This window comes from Chlorocebus sabaeus, chromosome X (genome assembly GCF_047675955.1).
Source record: "Chlorocebus sabaeus isolate Y175 chromosome X, mChlSab1.0.hap1, whole genome shotgun sequence".
Taxonomy (NCBI): domain Eukaryota; kingdom Metazoa; phylum Chordata; class Mammalia; order Primates; family Cercopithecidae; genus Chlorocebus; species Chlorocebus sabaeus.
In genome coordinates this window covers 63,682,158-63,705,815 of record NC_132933.1, presented here as the reverse complement: position 1 = coordinate 63,705,815, position 23,658 = coordinate 63,682,158, and the positions used below count along the sequence as shown (strand labels likewise).

Below are 23,658 nucleotides of genomic sequence, written 5' to 3'. Positions count from 1 at the left end.
TAGATAGCCTTTGTGTTTTAGCTTTCTCAAATTCTGGTTTTAGTAGCATTGTGCTGGGTTTGTGAACATGCTCACTGCCTCCTGCATAGCCAAATCGGTGAAGGTCTCAGGAAGATTATCTCATTCCGCATTGCTGTGTATTTGTGTCAACAGATTTTGTACTGGGTTGTGCAGTTCAATCTCCAGGCAAGTAGGTGGTGTTTATGGGTAAGAGCTAGCTGCACCAGACACAGAAGGATATATGCTTGATTATTGTTTACTGAGAGAAGCTCTATGTAGCCTCAGGCAATGGGACAATCTGTGGAATGCACGGTGGTCAAAGCTTCCTACTCAGTCCCTTTAGGGGGGCAAAGGTGGGTGGAGTTTTTCTGTCACACCCACTCTTGGATACACCAATGGCAAGCACAAGTACCAGCCCTGATGTGGTCACCAAGGACAGTGCCTGATGTAATGCACCAAGGTCACCACACAGGGAGGGAGGTGGCTATTCTAGTTCCATGGCCTTGGCAGGTAAGAATGTAATCTGCTTCCTTGTCACAACCATGTCCCAGTGCTTGAGGCACTCAGAGTGGGCATACACCACTGTCTATCTCCAGGCCGCAGTGTTGCCAAAAGCCGTGAAAGACACCTGACCCTTGACTCATTGTTGAGACATCTTTTGTACAGGACCTTCTCCCTTAGCCCAAAACACACAGCTTTGTGGGTCTCCTGCTCTCCACTGCAAGAATGAATGCTGCTGCTGCATGAAGAGAGGGGCAGGGGGCTCACCTTTTGTGCAAGCCAGTGCTCAGTGGGAACACTATCAGTGGGGATGCTATAGCCCTTGAATGGCCATATTCTGGCATGTCCATGCCAATTTCCCCTGGGTAGCAAACATGGCTGTGTCTGCAATGGTGAGCAAGGTGGAGAAGTCTTCCTCTCCACACCTTAGCCCAAGCACTGAGGCCACTGGGTCACTGAGATGGAATCACACTCTTTTCTTGCAGACCTAAGCACAGTGCCTATGTCCCCATTGGAAGTGGTGCAGTCACTCTCAGCTCAGAAGGGGGAAGAATTTGGTTGGAAGAAAGTGACTTCTTTGCTTTCTTTTGTCCCAATGAGTGCTTCCTTGGTGCACTGTTTTCTCCCTTCTCTTAGGAGCAACAGTCCTTGTCATCTAAAACCCTGCAGCTCCCCTGGGTCCAGTCACTCTCGTGTGGCTGCCACAATCTGAGTGAGTGCTGGGTCATGTCTGCAGGGGCTCTGGTAATGTGTAGATAAAAGAATTGAGAGAACTGAGGCTTCCTGGTGATGACATAGTTCCTCAATGGCTGCATCCCCAGTATGACACCTTGCTACTGCAGCTTGGAACCTGAGACAGGATGAGAAACCTGGTGCAAGTGGGTAGTCCAGTGTAATGCCTTCAAGAAGTTCCCAAATCACAGTCCACAGCAGTGATTGAATTCACAAGAACAGAGGAGCCCTCTGTCAGTTTGGATACCTGAAGTCTGCTACAGGTGTGAGAAGAGTCAAAAACGTCTGCACCTATACTTTCAATGAAATATCGAGTCTCTTCTGGTTCCTAGATGATCTCTGCCAGTCTCTTCCTTCTTTGTTTCTTTGTGCCTTCACTTCTTCCCTTGAGTTCTCCACTAGGATCCAGCAGTCTCCCCTTCGTGTTCTATTTGGGTCACGATTATTCACCTGTAATTTTGTTCCTTCTTTCTGAGGATAACCGGCATCAAACATTCCTGGACAGCCATCTTGAAAATAAAAACATTCTTCATGTATTTTTTGCCTTTTTGACAGTTTTTGTATTGAAATGTTAGGCCCTCCTTTTTTTTTTTCTAAACTGATTTATACATATTCCTTGTGGTTCAAGATACTAACTTCCTGTCAAAATGCTGGAAATTCTTTTTCTTCCATTTTGCAGTTTGCTTTCCGTTTTACTTGTGTTTTTCGGTGTATCACCGAAGTTTATTATATTTTTAATGCATTCAAATCTATAACTTTTTAATAATGTATTTTGCTTTCACGTCATACTTTTAAAGGTTGCTGATCGTAGCATTGCAAGAGCTGTTACTTCTCTAATTATATTTGTAATAGTTCAATCTTGTATATATTCGGCATTTACTTTTGGTGTTAGAAGTGGATTAAGATTATATTTTATTTTTTCTCAGGACTATATAATTACCACCAAATTATTGTCTTTTCTCATGTCAATATTCTCAGTATTTTACTCTGTTCTATTATGCAATCTATCTGCTCTTGTACTTCCGTTGATTATTTTGTATTTGATAGAGATAAAATTTGGTCACTTTAATTTTATTGATTGTCTTTTGAGGGTGATTATTTCAAAATAATCATGACAACACTGGAATTTTATTGTACTTGAGCCAAAACAGATAAGCAACTTTATTATGACTATTTTTAGACTGTTTAGGTTTAAAAAATAAAATGCATCGAGGTGCAATTTTACTATAATAAAACGCACCCACTTTAAATATATGCACTGTGTAATCATCATATATATAAAATTTGTATCACCCCAAAATATTCACTTACGTTTATACTTATCCTTTATGTAAACACTGAACTGGTTTTTGTCACTATAGATAAGTTTGCCTTTACTAGAGTTTCATAAAAATGTAATCAGACAGTATCTACACTTTCGTATGTCCTGTTTTAACTAGCTTTGCTTAAATATCAGATTAGAATTTCTCAGTAATGTAATTTTTATTTATCTTTATTTTTTTCACAGTTTTTCTTTGTTGGCTTCTCATCTTCCTTTGATTTTGCCCTTTTTGGGGGGCAGTAGGGTGAACGTGAAAGAGTCTCTCTTTTGCTTTAAACCTGATGATAGAATATAGAACCCAAAAGACAATAAAACTACAATAATCAGCTACTCGGAAGGCTGAGGCAGGAGAATGGCGTGAACCCGGGAGGCGGAGCTTGCAGTGAGCTGAGATCTGGCCACTGCACTCCAGCCTGGGCGGCAGAGCCAGACTCCGTCTCAAAAAAAAAAAAAAAAAAAAAAAACTACAATAATCAGAAAGATAATTTTGTGTAAAAACAATAGTTTCTTCAGAATGCTATAAAAATTCAAGTACTAAATTGGAGATAAAAGTGTGTGTGAGACTTGACCCTTGCTTTAAGTAAGCTTTCATTCCTGAAATACAGAGAGGGCACGTTCTTGAGCAATCATAAAAGCAGGCATTAGGTGGTTAAAACTGTAAAATTCTAATAAAATATTACAGGATTTCAAAAAACCAAAATGCTAGCAAGAGAAAGTTTAGAAAATATTTAATGAGAGGTAAATCATGCTCATATTTAATAATTCACACATTTGATATTTCCTTTCAGAGATACATAATAATTTCTTCATCTCACTCACTTCCAATATCTGCTGAGAGGTAAAGGGACGAAACATTAGTTTGATTTGCATCACATCATTTATATCTACGCTCTCAAAAAATAATGTTTTATTTCAGGTGTTTATTCACTGTGTTTTATTCACTATTTGTATTTACTCCAGAGGAAGAAAACACAAATAAACATAAGTTTTCTTCCATTCTACCCTTCAAATCTGTCATTTGTGTATGTATTATTTAGCATTAATTTTTACAAATGATATACAATTCAATTCAATTGGAGACATCTGGTATAGAATGCTTATAGATGAGCTAGATGTGTGATAATATAAAATAAATGAAATTCAGAATACTTGATAAAATTAGTTTTGAAGTATTCAGTCAACAATGTTTTAGGTAAAAAATATTTCTTAATCATTAATATTTGGTAGTTATTCCAGTATTTGATATATAAATGTGTTCTTAATTAGCATTTTAACCTTATACAAAAATTATTCACTTATTTTAAAAAACTATAAATTGAATTGCATATTTAAAAAAATTTTGTATACATTGAAGATGGCAAAACATTTATTCTAGAATATCTTGGCAAGAACACACGAGCACCTTTGGCTCTATAAGGATGATACTTGTGTCTTAAAGTGGAAGATCAAATATTAGTGTGAAGCAGCAATGTCAATAGTAACTCTTAGTTAATAAATGCTGCAACACATGTTAAGAAGAAAGTGGTACAAATTAGGAAATGTCATTTATTGTAAGTAAAAATATATTTATTGATAAAACAATTTCAATTACAAGCCTTCAAAAATGGGTTGCCACCCATTAGCACTCCAATTGTAAATTATAGGTTAAGTTTTAACTTTTTGTTCTGTTCATCGTAAAATGAAACAAATATGGCTTATATTCACTTTTCTCGTTATATTTCCAGAAAGCATAGTATGATTGTTAGGGTTCTCTAGAGGGACAGAACTAATAGGACACATGTCTATATAAAGGGGAGTTTATTAAGGAGTATTGACTCATACAATCACAAAGTGAAGTTCCACAATAGGCCGTCCACAAGCTAAGGAGCAAGGAAGCCAGTCCAAGTCCCATAAACCTCAAAAGTAGGGAAGCCAGCAATGCAGCCTTCAGTCTGTGGTGGAAGGTCCAAGAGTCCCAAAGCTGAAGAACTTGGAGTCTGATGTTCGAGGGCAGGGAGCATCCAGCACAGGAGAAAGATGGAGGTCAGAAGACTCACCTGGACAAGCCTTTTCACATCCTTCGGTCTGCTTTTTATTTTGGTTGTGCTGGCAGTTGATTAGATTGTGCCCACCCAGATTGAGGGTGGGTCTGCCTTTCCCAGTCCACTGACTCAAATGTTAATCTCCTTTGGCAACACCCTCACAGACACACCCAGGAACAATACTTTGCATCCTTCAATCCAATCAAGTTGACACTCAATACTAACCATCACAATGATGAAAAGTAAAGGTGTTTTACACAGTTTAATATATTCCAGTAAGTCTTTTGTAAGATTCTCTAATTTTGTTAGATTTACCCTCAATGATTTTATTTCTCTAGTTTTGTAATGCTATTTGAATTTTTACTTCTTTTGAGATTTTTTTCTAAAAGACAAATTTAAAAAAAACTTGAAAGATCCTTGTCTAAATAAAAGTCAGTGGAAGTCAGCTAGAAACATGAAGAATGGCAATATCACATTTTTCATTACCAAAACCATGCAAAAAATGCAAATAACATGTTTCTTAAGAGGATTAATAATGTTAGAAAATAGTAAATTCAATATTATTTTTCAGACTATAAAATATTATAAAGAAGTATTTTACATATGTTGATATTATAATAAAACCAAAATACATTTCTGTAAAGTATTTTAAGTCTTTATTCTCATTTTATTCTATATATTTCTTAGAATAATTTTTCAAGATTTGTCATTCCTGCCTTTTCCCTCCTCCACAATTAAACTATACTCTTACAATGAGAAATGAAACAGGATACATTGCCACTGATGCCACAGAAATAAAACGGATTATGAGAGACTACTATAAGGAATTACGTACCAACAAATTGGATTGTGTAGAGGAAATGGATAAATTCCAGGAAGCATATAACCTACCAAGACTGAATCATGAAGAGATCAAAAACCTGAGCAGCCCTATGGCTTTTAAGAAAATTGAGTTACTAATCAACAACCTCTCAACAAGGAAAACACAAGAGCCAGAGAGCTTCATAGGTGAATTCTAGCAAACATTTAAACAATAATTAACACCAGTCCTTCTCAAACTCTAACAAAAAATGGAAGAGGGCGGAATGCTTCCAAACTCATTTTACAAGTTCAGGATTCCCTTCATATAAAAGCCAGACAAAAACACCACACACACACAAAAAAAATACAAGTCAATGTCCCTGATGAATATATATGCAAAATCATCAAAAAATACTAGCAAACCAAGTTCAATATCACATTAAAAGAATTGTACACACTTACCAAGTAAGATTTGTCTTTGAGGTGAAAGAACGTTTCAGTATACACAATCAGTGTGATAAATCACATTTTTATAATGAAGAATACCGTCATATGATTATATCCACAGATGCAGGAATAATATTTGACAAATATCGACACTTTTTATAATACAATCTTTCAACAAATTAGATATGGAAGAAATGTATCACAACATAATAAAGGGCATAAATGAGAAACCCACAGCTAATATCATAGGTAATGAAAAAAAAGCTGAAAATATTTCTTCTCAGATGAGGACAAAGTAAAGGATGACCACTCTTCCCACTTTTATTTAACATAATACTGGAAATCCTAGCTAGAGCAGTAAGATACAGAAAAAAAATCCATATTCCAAGAGAAGAACTAAAATTATCCCTGTATGCAAATGATATCTTATATGTAGAAAATCTTTAAAATCTCTACCAAAAATAAAAACCTGTTAAAACAAAGAAATTTAGTAAAGTTTCAGGATACAAAATAAACATGCAAAAATCAGTTGTGTTTATATATACTAGCAGTTAACTATTCAGAAAGATAATTTAGGAAACAATCTTGTTTACAATGGCATCAGAAAGAATACAGTATTTATTAATAGTTTCAATCAAGGAGATAAAAATATTGTACAATGAAAATTACAAGCCATTCATTACAGAAATTAAATATGTTATAAGTAAATAGAAAGCCATTTTGTGTTCATGGATTGAAACACATAAAATGCCCATACTGCCCAAAACAATCTACAGATACAATGCTAACCTTATGAAAATCTCAATGACATTTTATAAAAAAAGAAAAATAATCAAAAGTTTATATGAAACCACAAGAGACCACAAATAGCCAATATCTTCACAATATTGAGAAGAACAAAGCTGGAGGTATCATACATTCTGATTTCAAATTATATTGCAGAGCTACAGTAATCAAAACAGTATAGTACTGGTGTAAAAACAAACACATAGCCCAATGGAACAAAATATAGAGCTCAGAAATAAATTCATGAATATATGACTAACCAATCTTTGGCATAGGTTCCAACAATACATAATGGGTAGAAGATAATCTTATCTACAAATAGTATCAGCAAAACTGGACCTCCATACAAAAATAAAGAAATTGAATTCTTACACCATATACAAACATTTACACAAAATTGATTGAAGACTTAAATGTAACACTTGACATTATAAATTTCTTAGAACACATATGAAAATAACTTCTTGACATGGTCTTTGTGATGTTTTCTTGAATATGACACAAAAACCATAGGCAATGAAAGCAAAAGTAGATGGGATTACATCAAACTAAAAGCTTCTAGACAGGAAAACAAATAATAAAAAAATGAAAAGACAACCTACAGAATAGGAGAAAATCTTTGCAAACAATATATATGACCAAGAGTTAATATCTCAAATATACAAATCATTCATGTATGTATGTACTTTTTTTCAAAACAAATAGCAATTCAATAGGAAAAAAAGAAAAAAAATAAATATTAAAAAGTAGACAAAAGCCTTGTATAGACCTTTTTTTTCCAAAAATATATACAAATGGCCAACAGAGTTATAATAAAGAGGCTCCACAACACTACTTATTAGGAAAATTCACTTAAAACCTTAATGGAATATGACCTCAGACCTGTTAGTGTGGCTGTTATGAAATAAGAGATTGTGAAGACAAGATAAAAATCTCCTTATGGTTCTGACAGAAAGAGGGGAAAGTAATCATTTTGAAATACACCTGAGCATTACATTCTCCTCAACAAAGGTATATTAGTCAGAATTATCCAGAGAAATAGAACCAATATGGAGCGGGGGGTGGGGGGGGGGGAGAGAGAGAGAGAGAGAGAGAGAGAGAGAGAGAGAGAGAGAAGAGAAAATTTATCGTAGGAATTGGCTCACATAATTATAGAGGCCAAAATATTTCATAACATGCTGTCTGCCAACTGGAGAACCAGGAAAGCCATTGGTGTAATTCAATCCCAATGACCTGAGGAACGAGAGTGACAATAATGTCATCCAATCTGAGGCCACAGGCCTGAGAACTGGGGGTAGGGTTGTAAGTCTTAGAATCCACAGGCTGAAGAATCAGCACCTCTGATATTTAAGGGAATAAGGTGGATGTTACAGGTCAAGAAAAGAGAAGAGGAAATTTGCTCTGAGTTTTTGTTATATTTGGGCCTTTAACAGATGGCATAATGCCTGCCCACATTGGTGAAGGTGGACTGTTTTTACTTAGTTTCCTGATTCAATGCTAATCATTTTCAGAAACACAGAGAAAAAAATGTTTTATCAGCTTTTGGGCATCACTTTGTCCAGTCAAGTTTACACCTACAATTAACCATCACCAGGCCATCCCTTTTCAACTTGATACTCATATGCATTTCCTTAAATGATAATCTACAAATAAAGACAAGGAGAAGCTAATGATTCTGCCTAATATGATGTAACTAACCTGTATACAACTGAAAATACACCACTACCATCTTCAGGAAAAGTCGTCTTTAAGTGATGTTCAGTCTTCATCTGATGCCCTGCAACTTAATATGATGTAAAACTAAAACTCTTAAAAACGTATTTAAAATAACGCATCTTATGTTACATGATAAGGAAACAAGAGAAGAAAGAAAACAAAGATAAATAATTAATACATGTATATAAATACACATTTATTTATAACATAAGAAGGAAATACTCATGACAGTTACAGTTTTCTGTTCTATAACTGGTCATGTGGTCATAGCTAGTGTTCATAATTACCTTCTCCCACTCATTCTGTATTACATTTGCCTTCAGCAAGATACTTAGCTGCTTATAGTTCTTTCTTTAGCTGGTGTGGTAATCACAACTTTTATTCTTGAAAGGTCTGCACCTTTATTTGTCTTCCCCAGATTGGGTTGTTAGAGCTCGCCATTGACATTAGTCACAGGACATGGTAATATTAAGACAAGACCTAAATGAGCTCCTGTATTCTGGACATACTCTTACTTACTTCCATTGTAGAGTGGTATTCTAGTTTTCCATTGGTAGTCCATATCAGTCATCTCTGCCAATTCTGTAACTCTCTTCTTGACGTATTTACTCTAAGATATAAGGAGGCCGAATTAGCTAGGTGGCAGTCTTAACTTTTTATATTTCAATAAAATTACTGTTTATGTCTCCTAGTTGAAGGATTTCTCTTTCTGAAGCTAAGAGCTCTAGGCCAGCAGAGTATAAAGCCCTGGGATCAGGAAGAAAAAATTTTGCTAGTGTGTCACAAGGGATAATAGTGAGTGGCGCCACTCCCATTTTTATCCCTTAATTCCTGGACCTATGAATCCTAGCTATAGGAGGAAGAGTACCATAGGTTGGATGCTGATTCAAGCACATACAGCATTCTGGAAAACCCTGCCCCACCCCTATAAGGTATTTTCACCTACCTGGTGCTGTAACAGAGTCTTCAAAAGGCAAATCCACATTCTATCAAGGCAGCTGCTTTAGGATAGTGTGAAACATGGTAAAACTAGTGAATTCCATAAGTATCAGTCCACTGTCACACTTTTTTAGTTGTGAAATGATTTCCTTGTTTAAAAGCAACAGTGTGTAATACTATGACAATGGATAAAGCATACTGTAAGTCCATGGATGGGAGTTTTAACAGAAGCATTTCATGCAGGAAAGGTAAATTCTTATACAGAGTCAGTGTCTATTCCAGTTAGGATAAAGCAATGTCTCTCTTATGTTAGAAGTGATCTAATGTAACCAACTTGCCAACAGGTAGCTGGATGATCACCCTGGAAAGCGGTGCCGTACTGGGGGCACAGTGTTGCTCCCTGCTACTCCCATATTGGGCACTCAGTGGAGGCCATAGCCTAGTCTGCCTTGTGGGGTGAAATTCCACATTGCTGAGCACATTCATAACTTCTACCCCTGTCACCTTGGCCATGTTATTCATGAGTCCATTATGCAATGACAGAAGTGGCTGGAGAAATAGGATGGCTGGGTTCCACAGAAAAGATCATTCTATCTACTTAATTATTAAAATCCTCCTCTTCTGTGGTCTCTCTTTTTGGGAATTCACACAGAATACAAATATCTTCACTTTTTTCCCCATTCAGAATGGTCTATCCACATACCTCATCCCCAGATTTCTTTGTTAGCAATAGGGAAATCATGCGCTTTCAAACCTCTGACCATCCAACCAAACCATTGATGACAGCCCAGAAGTTGGTATATAATTGCTCATCTAGTTTTTTCTCTTTCCAAGCAAAGCACATAACCAGGTTCAGTACCCCAAATTATTTACATTGGAAGGACTTACCTTCATCACCATCTATCAGGGATGTCCTAGAGAGAGGCTGTGGTGCTTCAGCTGCCCACTCGCAGGTAGTGCCTTGAGTATGGTGCAGAACCATTGGTAAATCAAGCTCAATTTTTCCCTTACTCTGTCAATTTTCTAGGATCAATTGATGAGGCCCTAGGTGCAGGCTGGGAGAGAGATGACAGTGTAGTAGGAGTGGAAGCCATGGACATTTGAACAAATTTTTTGTTTTCATTGGGGAAAGGCAGCCTCCTTTCATTTTGTCAATTTTGTTTTAGGCCACTTCATGTAACATACTTGTGCCTGCTTGGGACTGAGTATGTATATGCCACTTCTGCTTGATGATGTAGTGCTTTTGTACATGCCAGACTCTATGGCTGGATTGAGCATGTGATGTCAAGTTCATGATAAGTTGCTCAGTTCACTTGGTAACTTGGTGACCTATGTTCAAGCATTTAGTTCTATAAAGGCCCAATAGTAGACCAAGGGCAGTATCTCAGAGGGAGAACAGATATCCTCATATCATGACAGGGCTGGTCTCTAAAATCCTGAAGACCTGCTCTGTTGTTCACCTATAGGGGTTTGCTAAAGCCTCCAAAGGGCACCCCATCTGCCACTGAAACTTCAAGCACCATGAGATCTGCTGGATCATATGGCCCATGTGGCAGAGCAGCTTGTACGGCAGCCTGCCTCTTGCAGAAGCTTTTCTTATTTTGAGGACGATTTAAAACTAGCATATTTTTAGGTCATTCTTTGTAACACACCCAAATGTGAAATAAGCTGCCTCCAAAATCTAACTACGTTCACTAGACATTGTGCCCCTTTTATGGATGTAGGAGGAGCCAGATGCAACAATTTATCCTTCATCTTGGATGAAATATTACAACATGTCCCACATCACTTGTTCCCTAAAAATTTCACTGAGGTAGAAGATCCTTTAACTTAGTTATATTTATTTCCCACCCTCTCATGTGCAAATGTCTTACCAGTAAGTCTAGAGTAATTGCTGCTTATTGCTCAATAGGCCAAATCTACATAATGATATCAATATAATAGACTAATGTAATACAGAAGGAAAAAACTATAAATATCTCTGCACACTACTGGATGTCATTATCCTAAGGAAATTAATGCAGGAACACAAATACTGTGTATTCTCTCTTATAGATGGCAACTAAACATTGGGTACACATGGACACAAGATGGGAACAATATACACTGGTGACTATTTAAGGGGGAATAGTCAACTACTATTGGAAAACTACCTATTGGATACTCTGCTCTGGACCTGGGTGACAGGACCCATGGTATCCCAAACTTCAGCATTATGGAATACACCAATGTAACAAACCTTCACATGTACCTCCTGAACCTAAAATAAAAGTTGAAACAAAGATCCCTGCAAACTAAATTATGACATGGGGCTAGCTAGTTGATATTCTTCCTAGGTAGGAGAGTGAATGTAAATTGCTGTCCTTGACTACTGAAAGAAAACTGTGTCTAATGAGCCTGTGTAAAGGGATAAAGAAAAAGGCATTTGCCAGAATAATAGCGGCATATCAAGTACCTGGGGATGTGTTAACTCGCTTAAGATATGAAACCACATCTGACAACAGCTGCAGCTGGAGTCATCACTTACTAATTCTCAGTAATTGACTGTCATTATCCAAGATCCATCTGTCTTCTGCATAGGCCAAATAAAAGACTTGAATGGGGATGCGACGAGAATCACCACTCTTGCATCTTTTAAGTACTTGATGGTGGCACTAACCTAGGCAATCCCTCCAGGAATGCAGTATTACTTTTGAATTACTATTTTCCAAGGTAAATTCAGTGTTGAGCCTTTCACTTAGTCTTTCCAACCATAATAACTCTGACACCATAGGTAGGGAACAAAGGTGGAGATTCTGCCAGCAGCTAATTATGCCTACACCAATTATACATTCTGGAACAAGGAAAATAACCAGAGAGTAAGTTCAAAGACCCGCCGGATTCACCGTGACACAGACCTGAGCTAAGTCTCCATTAACCATGTGACCTCCATACTTCTACTATGACTGAAGGCCCACAGTGACAATTTGATTCTCCTTGAATCTATGTTAGTTCAGAGCTAGTGTCCAGTAGTCACCCCAAAGATCTTATTATTCCATTCTCCCCAAAACACAGTTACTTTCATAAAAGGACATAGGTTTTTTGAGGAAGGTTGCAAAAAGGTTAATGGTAAATATTTTCAGTATTGCACTGGGGTTCTTCCTCAAAGAGACCTGGCATTCACCTCCCCATTCAATGGGTTCTGGATCTATAAACTGGCTTGTCTTAGAATTGATTGAGAAGCAGTGGCTCTCTGTTTGTATGGTTTGAGTTAGGCCTTCCCCCCGCCCCCCCATTTGATATGGAGCTCCTCTCTTTTCAAAGATCAAGTAAGAATTTAGTAGGCTTCCTATCTGTTTCACTTCTGGGAACATCATAATTAACTAGCCAATGTCATAGGTCTATGCAAGTCAGATTATTCTGGTTGCTACTTTGACTTTGCTATCTGACCTAGCAAGTAAGTCCACTTTGCCTTTTGCGGTAAAGTGCTGGATGCTGGCCTCTGTCACTCTGAGATCCAATTATTTCTATTGTATTTATGTTTTACGGTTGAGTAGCTGTGGTTTCCACTGTAAGGGCAGGACTATTAGAGAAGAGCAATTACAGGGCTCTTCAAGGATGCCGTAGATATCTCCATGAATGTATTTTTCAAAAAATTGGTGAAAGACATGTTTTATGGACCCTCCAAGTGTGGGTGAGTAGAATGACAAATTCATTTGTCATTAATGTTAGAGTGAATTAATGACAAATTCACTCTAACATTCCTGTCTCTCTAAGCCTTTTTATCCCTTCATCTACATTAAACCAAGCCAGATAGAGTATAGCCAGCTCACTCATGATGGGTTATCTTTTGATCCATGTTTTAACCAGAGAACCAAACAACTGTCACTGCCCTTTCTAACCTCTGTGGGAGGTGAAAAGGCTGATACTACTGTAGGTAGAGGCTGCTTTCACTGTGTGTTTGAATGCCACTGCCACTGGCTGTGGAGAGCTTATTTCCACTGGAGATGGGGTGACCATTTTTGCTAAGGGAGAGACAGTGAAAAGTATTAGAATTTAACAAAATTCCTTAAAAAGGTATGGAGAAATAAAGGCATTTTAAAACAAACAAAAACTGAGATGATTTTTTGCCTGTAGAGCTGCATAAGAAATGTTAAAGAAGTTTTTCTGAGAGAAGGAAAATGTTATTGGGCCATAACTTGGATCTACATAAAGATAATATAAGAAGGAATAAATGAAAGTAAATAAAATATATATTGTTTTACTAGTAACTGGTCTATCAGATAACAACTTGTTCAAAATAATAATATCAGCAATATATTAGAGGATTACAGCGGCCGGGCGCGGTGGTTCACACCTGTAATCCCAGCACTTTGGGAGGCCGAGACAGGCGGATCATGAGGTCAGGAGATCGAGACCATCCTGGCTAACACAGTGAAACCCCGTCTCTGCTAAAGATACAAAAAATTAGCCGAGCACGGTGGCGGGCACCTGTAGTGCCAGCTCCACGGGAGGCTGAGGCAGGAGAATGGCGTGAACCCGGGAGGCGGAGTTTGCAGTGAGTCGAGATCTGGCCACTGCACTCCAGCCTGGGCGACACAGCGAGACTCCGTCTCAAAAGAAAAAAAAAAAAAAAAAAGATTATAGCTTATGTGGTAAATGAAATATATGACAGTGATATTATAAAGGAACAAAAAACAAAAACAACAAATAGACAACAAATAGGTAACAGTTATAAATATGGTAAAAAATAATGTCACTGTATCAATAATCATTTTAATGTGAATGTTTTAAATGCACCAATTAAAAGACACACTATCAGAGTAGATTAAAAAAGACCAAAATATACACTATGTTAGAACAATTAAAACATAGTAGAAGTAGCTATGTTCATTACAGAGAAAGCATATTTCAGAGCTGGAAAATTATCAGGGATAAAGAGGGCCATTGTGTAATGATAAGGTGGTCAGTTGTCCAAGGAGACATAACAATCCTGAGTATGTGTGTGCCTGACAACAAAGTATCAATATTCATGAGGCAAAATATGTTTCCAATTTACAGTTATGATATAATTTATCCAACAACAGTAAAATATACACTATTCTCAAAGTCCCATGGAACATCCATAAAGATAAACCATTACATTCTGAGCCACAAACACACCATAACAAATTTAAGAGAAAAGACATTATTCAAAGTATGCACTCAGACCACTGTGGAATTAACCTAGAAATCATTAACAACAGTACAGCCACAAAATCTCCAAATATTTGCTTAATTAACACACTTCTAACTAATACTAGGGTCAAAGCAGTATTAAATTGTTCAATTTAGTCAAAAAATTTAGAAGTATTTTGAATGAAATAAAAATAAAAAACAACTTATCAAAGTGTGTTTGATGTAGCATTGCTTAGATAAACGTTTATAGCATTAGATATATTTATTAGAAAGGAAAAAAGGTCTAAGGTCAATAATGTAAGTTTATAAAGAGGTGTCATGAATTCTAATTCCAAAAATATTCAAAATCTATGAAAGGGATATTATGAAGAGCTCTATGCATGCAAATTTGGCGATTTATATTAAACGGACCACTTCCTTCAAAGTACTAAAACTAACGCAATGAGAAATAGATAATGTAAAAATCTGAATAGGGCTATGTTTTTTAAAGAAATTGAATCAACAATTAATCGCCTTCCAAAACAGACAGCATGAGGCCCAGATGATTTCACTGGTGAATTCTATGAAATATTTAAAGAAAAATGGTACTAATCCTCTTAAATCTCTTTCACAAAATTCGAGAAAATACTTCCTGGCATGAAGTAGGGATACCGATTTCTTCTTTTACAGGTGGATACATGGTTTTTCCAGTACTATTTGTTGAAAAGACCATTTTTCTTACTCACTGAATTGAATTGGCATGCTAGTTAAAATCAATTGGCCGTAAATGTGAAGTTTTAATTCAGGATTTTCAATTTCCTTCAACTGATCTATTAATATATGTCTATTTTTATGTCAGTAATTTATTTCTGATTATTGTAGCTTATGGTAAATTTTGAAATTGGCAATTATGAGTCTTCCAACTTTGTTTTTCTTGTTCAAGATTTTCAAAAAAATTCTAGGTCCTTTGTATTTTCATATGAAATTTAGGATCAGCTTGTCAACTTCTATGAAGTCAGCTATAATTTTGATAGGAGTTGTGTGGAATCTGTAGATCAATTTGGGAAGATTGCCATCTTTACAACACTGTCTCCTATCCATAATTTTGAAGTTTATTTCAATTTATTTAAGTCTTCTTTAATTTCTTTCAACATTGTTTTGTAGTTTTCTGGGTACGTGTTTTGAACCGTTGTGGCTAAATTTATTTCTAAATTTATTACGCCACTTGATGCTATTGTTAAAGGACTTTTTAACTTTAACACCCACATGCTCAGTTGTGTATCTTTCTCTCTATCCATCTATTCATTCAGCAATCTGTTTTCATAAACATATAAAACAGAATTCTACCCTGTCAGGAACTGCTTTAAAAATTTACATTCCAATGCAAAATATGATAATTTTATGTCCCTGTGCACATAACATTACACAATTTATTTAATATAAATTTTAGTACTAGATTGATGATAATATGGCATATTACTCTTAAAAACCATTTATTTTCATTATGTAAGAATAATAGTATGTTTTCATGTGCTTATTTTTTCTTTGTATTTCTTTTTTGCTTGGTTAACTGATTAAGTCCTTGATTCATTTTTTCTAGGAAGATATTTTCATTTTTTATTGATTTAATTTTTCCTTTCCTGCATCAAGTATATTAAGTATTCCCAACATATATTAAAAATGGACTACTTTCTATTAAATAAAAATGAATACAGTGAATTCAGAAGCTATGTTTATACATGCCCTAGGAAATTTCTAAACAATGAGAAATTTGTCTAAATAAGAAATTTCTAAGCAATGAAGTTTCACCCTAAAAGTTCACTCGAACACTGCTTGTGTAATTAGGAGAGGGGTAGCATATTTCAGTAAAAGCTGATGCTAAGTTCTCAGAAGTTAACTCCATTGATAATTGATTAAAAATAATTATGATTTCATCCCACAATAGTTTAAAAAAATATATTCTAAATTGTTTTGGATCAAAGAAACCCATTTTATTCCCTTCTAAATTGCTTATTTCCTTTGAGGACCAGAAATTTACTTTACTTTACCTACAGTGTTGATACTAAAAAATTTTTAACTGCCTGTAAGCAGAAAAAGTCTAATAAGAAAAGAAAAGGAGTTATTATTCAGCTCTGTTAAAAACCAGTTAATGCTTTTGTTTGTTTTTTCCTGAAGTTGGATGTTTCCTCATAGATTCCAAGTGTTTTCAATAGCGTTTTCTATGCTTGATCTTAATGTTGTTGTCTGGGATTTAATTTACATATGCCACTGTAATTTTTAAAAAACCTATTAAAGGTCATGGTGACAAATTGCATAATTTTACATATATATATACACACACACACACACACACACATATACTTATACACACACAAAAATCCTGAGTATGTGTATATTATAAACATATATAATCTTATTATTTATATATAATTTATATGCATAATATATACATATTATTTATATATAATTTATATGTATAATATATACATATTATTTATATATAATTTATATGTATAATATGTACATATTATTTATATATAATTTATATGTATAATATATACATATTATTTATATATGATTTATATATATATTATGGGTTTATATTAGTATATGCATATGTTGTTTATATATATTATTTATATATTATACATTATATTATATATGTTTATAATACATACATACTCAGGATTGTATGTATGTATATATACATTATATATTACATGTATTCTCATAATATGATATATGTGGGAACAAATGCTGTCAATCTGAATAAATAAACTTAAATATTAATGACACACTTGGTATATGATTTGGCTGCATTAGACTCATAACCATATAAACCAAAAAAAAAAATTGTAAAAACTGATGGTATATTTGATTTGAAGACCTCCAGATTCAAGATGCATAATTATTATTGTTTTGTAAGGTACTTTTAGAAAGTTGATCAGACTGATGGAAGATTAACTTCCCAGCTATCACACAGATAAAAATTCAGTGTTGCCCACATTTCTTTTGGTATAACCTTTGGAAATGGTCTATAGTCCTCTTTGCCCTCATATTCATATACCTAAATTTTAAATTCAATTGTATTTTCACTTTATTATAAAATATAAATATTTGTGAACATAACATTTGCAATTAAGGTACAGATTACTGTAAACTCCACTAAGACTTTTGTTCATGGAAGCAGCACTTGCTCTTATAAGTATTAGGATGTAATAAATTTAAGATGTTCTGAGCCTAAACAAACTGAAACTATTACAATTAAAGAGAACATTTGCCATTTACTTGAAGTTAATGTTTTTCACTTTACACTTTATTGCACACTAACTATCTTTCCTTCTTATCTATTAAATGTGTTGTGAGCCATTAAGAAAATGCTAATTTTTTGTCAGTGGGGAATAACGTAAGATGAATTTTCACATTTTATTGGACTGCTTCTTAGCCTATGTGGTCATTTATTCTTAAGAGTGTTTTGAATAGTACCAACTAGCAATAATGACTGTAAACTAATACAGTTTCTAATGGCAGATTGCATTAGGAGAGTGTCCAAATTATGTAGCTCCAGGAGCGCTATATTTCTTGCTATATTTTATTATCCATTTTGTCTTGAAAAAAGGTTATATAGCTTAAGCTCAATATTGAATCTCTGCTTTTTGCCTCTTTTAAAAACTATCCCAGAATATAGCAAAAAGGTCTATAGGGAAGATACGGCATTAGAATTTTAGCTTAGCCATGTTGTAAATTGTGGCACATGATTTGTTACACAAATTACATATAATTTAGCTAATTACTAAACTAACCCTCATTTTCTTATTGCCAATATGTAATATTTATATATTTATATAAGCCAATGTAAAGTCAGAAAGCAGTAAGTATTATATTACAGAAAATAATTAAAATTAGAATAGATCTTGGTTATAAATAAATTTTTTCAAGCTTATGAGCTTATTTACATCTAAAAAATCTCAACCCAAAATGTATTTTTCCAATGCTGCATGCTTTGATATTTGAAGAAGTCAATGAATAGCTTTTCAAATATATAGATAATAAGTCAAAACTATTTCAGATTATTTTAGGTAGTTCTAATTAGTGATATGTATGTATTATATAATTGATATAAAAGTTATTTTTATATAATGTATACAATTATAAGTTTTACTTCAACTCTTAATATGTGCTAACCCTCTTACATACATTTGTATACGTTATATCATTTAACCTGCAGAAAAACCATAAAGATGGACATCATTATTGTTTACATTTTATAAATGAAGAAACTGAACAAGAAATTTGATAACTGTTCTAGAGTATTCTGTGACTGACTTAGGATGTAAACCCACACTTCTCTATGGGTGTCACTTTATTCTGTCATTCAGTCTACATTTGAATCCTGACCATGTGTCTAATGCTGACTGCAGGTGAGAATAAGTCAAAGAAAGTACCTGCATTTAAACAATTATATTCTAGTGGAGAAAAAAATAAACATGTAAATACATTAGTTAAATAATTTTGGTAACTATGAAGAAAATAGAATAAGGTGATATGGCAGAGATGAACCGGCTGTGGAGCATGTCCACTGCCTTAGTAAAGGTCATTTCAGGGAAAATGTTTCTAAAGAGTTGACATTTGACTTGAGTCTTGAATGATGAGAAGGAATCAACCATGTAAATTTTGAAGGGAAAACCGAAGTAATTGGATTAGAAAAGTGTAAAGCCTTGTAACAGGTACTTAAAGGAACCCATTTTGTCTGGAGCTTAGGGAAGCAGGAAAAAAAAAGAAAGTAGAAGACATAGAATATGTCGGTAGGGGCAAAATCATGTATTAATATGGAGGCCATGGTATGGATATTGATTTTTATTCTGAATACAATGAGAATCCATTGTAAACTCTTGAGTAGTAGTATCTGATTTAAGTTTTATAAAGTTTATAAAACTGTGATATAGAGAGCTCCTCCAGGGTTGCAAGAGTGGGTGGAGGGAAACACATTTATTCACTGTGATAGAAAATATTTGGATAGACAGATCTGGGAGTAAAATTATAGTTCTGTTTTAGCGTTGTTAACTTTGAGATGCCTATTAGACACGTGAGTGGAGAATTTAGGAAAGTAGTTGGATATAAAATCCAGACTACAGAAAAAGTTCAGCAAATTGTATTCGGAGTTATGGGACTGGATGAGATCACCCAGAACAAATTCATAAACAGAAGAATCTTAAAGGGACCAGAGACCTGAACCATCTCAAGGAATTTGTTAACCTACCAAAGAATACACTTTTTCTAAATTGCACAAAGTCATCCCTTTTAGACATGTGCCTATTCTGGTAATCAAAAATGAAATAGAAACAAAAATATGTGATCTCTTTAGAAAGGTGCAGTCTTGAGAACATAGGGTTTGTCTAGAAGAATTCCATTCTTACTAGAAGAAGAAGCTGAAGGAAAAATCTGGATTCAAGGTGCCAGTAATAGTAGTAGGCATAGTAGCAGTAATTAAGTGTGTGTGTGTGTTTTCAAAAGACAAAAAAAGGATGTGAAGATATGGATATGAGTTGATTGAATTGATTCAGTAGAGACAGAAGTTGAAAACACAGAAGAGAAACAGAGATATAATAAAAAAAAGAAAGGTCATGGAGAAGATATGAATGTGTGAAATTAAGGGAAAAGTGGAAGAGCTATTTTATATAGTCACACAAACACTTGGTCTGTTTTTTTTTTCATATACAACAAGCTTATTTTGAAAGAAGGCAGATATAAAATAAGACTGCGGTATCTAGATGCATTGTTGTATACCAGAAAAAGTTACCCATTATTCTTACTGTCCCTAAACACATATTAAATGTTTCTTCAATTCTCTCATGTGAGAATAAAGTGTGTGTGTATGTATATACACGTATAAAATATTACATATATAGGTATGCATCCATATTACAGTTGTTCTATTCAGACACTTAAAGCTTTAATCCCTTCCTTCTTCAGTATATTTCAGATTTTTTAAATTTCAGTTTTTATTTTAGATACAAGGGATACATGTGTAGGATTGTTATATGATATATTGGACCCAGGTACTAAGCATAGTACCCAATAGGTAGTTTTCCAAAGCACATCCCCCAGCCACCCTCCCTTCTCAGTAGTTTGCAGTGTCTATTGTTGCCATGTTAATGTCCATGTGTGGTCTAAGTTTAACTCCAACTTATATGTGAGAACATGTGGTATTTGCCTTTCTGTTCCTATGTTAATTTGCTTAGGATTATGGCCTACAGCTCTATCCATTCTTCTTTATGACTGTGAATATTCTGTGGTGTGTATATACCATATTTTCTTTATCCAGTTCACCATTGATGGGCACCTAGGTTGACTCTACATCTTTGCTATTGTGAATATCACAGTGAAGAACAAACAAGTGCATGTGCCTTTTTGGTATAATGATCTATATACTTTTGAGTATATACCCAGCAATGAGATTACTGGGTTGAGTGGTAGTTTTGTTTTAAGTTCTTTGAGAAATCTCCAAACTGCTTTCCACAGTGACTGAACTAATTTATATTCCTGTTAACAGTGTGTAAATGTTCCCTTTTCTCTACAGTCTTGCCAACATCTTTTTTTTTTTTTTTTTTTTTTTACCTTTTAATGATGGTCATCATGACTGATGTGAGATGGTATATCATTGTAGTTTCTGATTTGCATTTCTCTGATGATTAGTGATGATGAGCATTTTTTCAAATACTTACTGGCCACTTCTATGACTTCCTTTGAGAAGTATCCAGGTCGTTTGCCTTCTTTTTAACAGGGTTTCTTGGTTTTTGCTTGTTGAGTTAAGTTCCTTATGGATTCTGGATATTAGACCTTTGTCAGATGCATAGTTTGCAAACATTTTCTACCATTCTGTAGGTTGTCTGTTTTCTCATTGATAGATTTTTTTTTTTTTTTTTGGTGTCCAAAAGCTTTTTAGTTTAATTAGGTCCCATTTGTCAATTTTTGTTTTCATTTTATTTGGTTTTGTGGATGTGGCCATAAATTATTTACCAAAAAGGGTGTATCCTAAATTTTCTTTTAGGATTTTTATAGTTGAAGGTCTTACATTTATATCTTTAATCTATCCTGAGTTAATTTTTGTATATGATGAAAAAAGGGGTCTAATTTCATTCTTCCACATATGATTATCCATCACCATTTAATTAATGGAGAGTTATCCCCATTGCTTCTTTTTGTCAGCTTTGTTAAAAATTAGATGGTTGTAGGTGTGCAGCTTTATTTCTGAGTTACATAATTTGTTCCATTGATCTATGTGTCTGCTTTTGTACCAGTACCATGCTGTTTTGGTTACTGTTGCATTGTAATGTAGTTCAAAGTCAGGTAGCTTTGTTTTATTTGCTTAGGATTGTTTTGGCTATACAGGCTATTTTTGGTTCCATGTGAGTTTTATATATATTTTTTCTATCTGTGAAGAATGATGTTGGTAGTTCAGTAAAATAGCATTAAATATGTAAATTGCTTTGGACACTTATATCCGTTTTAATCATATTGATTCTTCCAATCCATGAACATGAAATGACTTTCCATTTATTTTCATTTCCTCTGATTTCTTTCAGCGGTGTGTTGTAGTTCTCTTTGTTAAGATCTTTCACCCCCTTGTGAGCTGTATTCTATTTCTACGTATTTCATTTTATTTGTGACTATTGTAAATGAGATTATGTTCTTGACTTGACTCTTGACATGGATGTTATTGGTGTGTGGAAATGCTGCTAATGTTTTGTATATTGATTTTGTATCCTGAAACGTTGCTGAAGTCATTTATCAATTCTAGTTGCCTTTTGGTGGAGTCTTTAGGGTTTTCCAAATATAGAATATCATCAGCAAAAAGAGATAGTTTGACTTCTTTTTTTCCTATTTGGTTGTGTTTTATTTCTTTCTCTTTTCTGAGTGCCCTGGCTAGGACTTCCAGTACTATTTTGAATAGGAGTGGTGAGAGTGGGCATCCTTACCCTATTTCAGTTCCCAAGAGGAATGGTTTCAGCTTTTATCTATTCAGTATGACTTGACTGTGAGTTTGACATAAATGACTCATTATTGTCAGATATGTTCTTGCAATGCCTAGTCTGTTGAGGGTTTTTATCACAAAAAGACTTTGGATTTTATACAAAGCTTTTTTGCGTCTATTGAGATGGCCATATTTTTTTGCTTTTCTCTTTATGTGGTAAATTGCATTTTGATTTGTGAATGTTGAAGCAATCTTGCATCCTAGGAATAAAACCTACTTGGTCTTGATGAGTTAACTTTTTTTATGTTCTGCTGATTCGATTTCTTAGTATTTTGTTGAGGATTTTTCCTTCTATGTTCATCAGGGATATTGGCTTGAAGTTTCCTTTATTAGTCTTATTTCTGCCAGATTTTCGTATTAGGCTGATGTTGGATTTATATAATGAGTTAAGGAGGAGTCCCTTCTTGGTTTTTTTAAATGATTGGTACTAGTTCTTCTTTGTATGCCTGGTAGAATTTGATTGTGAATCCATGTGGTCCAGGACATTTTCGGGTTTATAGATTGTTTTAATCACAATTTCAGTTTCAGAACTCTATATTGAACCCTATTCAGAGTTTCAATCTCATCCTGATTCGATCTTTGGAGATCGTATGTTTCCAAGACCTTTTCCATTTCCTCTAGATTTTCTAATTTGTATGCAAGGAGTTGATTATAGTATTATCTGAAGATCATTTTTATTTTTCTGGTATCAGTTGTAATGTCATCTTTGTCATTTCTGAATGCACTTATTTGAATCTTCTCTCCTTTTTGTCTTTGTTAATCCATCTAATAGTCTATCAATCTTACATATTTTTTTTTGGAGAACCAACTCTTGGTTTCATTATATTTTGAATGGATTTTTGAATTTCAATTTCATTAGCTTATTTTCTAATTTTGGTTATTTCTTTTCTTCTGGAGCTTTGGGGGTAGTTTTTCTTTTAATAGTTTCTTTAGGTGCAGAGTTATATTGTTAATTTGAAATCTTTTTAACTTCTTGACGAAGGTATTATAAACTTTGCCTTGATGAAAGGCTATAAATTTTCCTCTTAACACTGCTTCAGCTGCACTCTAGGAATTTTGATAAGGTATGTCCCTGTTTTCATTAATTTAAAGTAATTTTTAAATTTCTGCCTTAATTTTGATGTTCACCTGTAAGTTATTCAGGAGTAAGTTGTTGAATTTCCACTTATTTGTGCCATTTTAAGGTATATTTTTGATATTTATTTCATTGTTTTTGCACTGTG

The 23,658-nt window shown here is 34.4% G+C and overlaps 1 long non-coding RNA gene across 2 annotated transcripts in view; it reads right to left on the bottom strand.

Moving 5' to 3' along the window:
• Positions 1-3,902: 3,902 nt before the first annotated feature.
• Positions 3,903-23,658, bottom strand: part of LOC103232304 (uncharacterized) — a 218,602-nt gene continuing 198,846 nt past the window's right edge. For both annotated transcript variants that reach the window (XR_012091935.1, XR_012091936.1), the window contains one exon: positions 3,903-10,319. This is a non-coding gene — a long non-coding RNA (uncharacterized lncRNA). The remainder of the gene's footprint in view (positions 10,320-23,658) is intronic.